A 1,700-nucleotide genomic window follows, 5' to 3' on the forward strand; every position below is an offset into this window, starting at 1 on the left:
CGCGTGCTTCCAACCCCGCCCACTCCTGAACCCCGCCGCCGTAGACGCGCTTGCGCCCGTTGGTGCCAACGGTCTGGCCCTGAATAAACCCAGACAGCGCAATGAGCCGGAGCTGCGCACCGGCTCCGTTCCAAGTCCCCGTGAAGATTCCGCCCCAGGATTTCCCTTCCCACTCGCTCCGTTTGGGAATCCGTTGGCTCTTCTGTCTCCTCTAATCATAGTCCGGCTTTGGCTCCAGGGTCGGGCTCTTGTGAGATCCAGACCTGGTTTTCACTCCAGCCAAGGCCAGGCGCCTTAGTCCCGCCCGGCTCTCGTGCTAAGCGGCCTGCGAGCCTCAGGAACCCTCAGTCCTTTCCATTTGCTGGCGATAGTCCCGGCCAGGTCGCTAGTGTTGCCAGTTCCGCCCAAAGCCGCCTCTAATAGCATCAACTGGAAGAGACCTCCTAGACCTTGTGTCTAGATTGATGAAGGCCCCATCTGGCTTTGAGCCTCAGTTTCCCCAACTTTAATAGCCCCCCCCCCTCCCTGCCCATGTTAGAGGCCCACTGTAAAAATCGTGTGGGCGCGAGAAACTTTTTTTTTTTTTTAAAGACTGCAAATTGGCCAGGCGCGGTGGCTCACGCCTGTAATCACAACACTTTGGAAGGCCCAAGGCAGAAGGATGGCATGAGCCCAGGAATTCGAGACCACCCTGGGCAGCCTAGGGAGACCCCCGTCTCTACAAAAGAAAATTTACAAAATTAGTTGGGCATGGTGGCCCGCGCCTGTAGCCTCAGCTATTCGGGAGGCTAAGGCAGGGGAATCGCTTGAGCCCAGGCTGCAGTGAGCCGGATTGCACTAGTGCACTCCGGCCTAGGAGACAGAGCGAGAACCTGTCTCAAAAACAAACAAAGGGTCTGGCGCGGTGGCTCAGGCGTGTACCTGAGCTCAGGAGTTCCAGACTCCACGCCTGTAATCCCAGCACTTTGGGAGGCCGAGGAGGGCGGATTGCGTGAGCTCAGGAGTTCAAGACCAGCCTGGGCAACACGGTGAAACCCCGTTTCTACTAAAATACACAAAAAAAGCCGGACGTGGCGGTGTGCGCCTGTAATCCCAGCTACTCGGGAGGCTGAGGCAGGAGAATTGCTTGAATCCGGGAGGCAGATGTTGCAGTAAAAAAAAAAAGGCCGGGCGCGGTGGCTCACGCCTGTAATCTCAGCACTTTGGGAGGCTGAGGCAGGCGGATCACAAGGTCAGGAGATGGAGACCATCCTAGCTAACACAGTGAAACCCCGTCTCCACTAAAAAATACAAGACAATTAGCCGGGCGTGGTGGCAGGCGCCTGTAGTCCCAGCTACTCGGGAGGCTGAGGCAGGAGAATGGCGTGAACCTGGCAGGAGAATGGCGTGAACCTGGGAGGCAGAGCTTGCAGTGAGCCGAGATCGCGCCGTCACGCCACAGCACTCCAGCCTGGGCAACAGAGCAAGACTCTGCCTCAAAAAACAACAACAACAACAACAAAAATCCAATCCATTTGTCCTTCACATCTGTTACCTTTTATTTTTATTTATTTATTTATTTTTTGAGACGGAGGCTGCAGTGCAGTGGTATGATCTTGGCTCACTGCAACCTCTGCCTCCCGTGTTCAAGTAATTCTCATGCCTCAGCCTCCTGAGTAGCTGGAATTACAGGTATGCACCACCACTCTTGGCTTTTTTTT

This window comes from Mandrillus leucophaeus, unplaced genomic scaffold (genome assembly GCF_000951045.1).
Source record: "Mandrillus leucophaeus isolate KB7577 unplaced genomic scaffold, Mleu.le_1.0 Scaffold53, whole genome shotgun sequence".
NCBI classification, from domain to species: Eukaryota; Metazoa; Chordata; class Mammalia; order Primates; family Cercopithecidae; genus Mandrillus; species Mandrillus leucophaeus.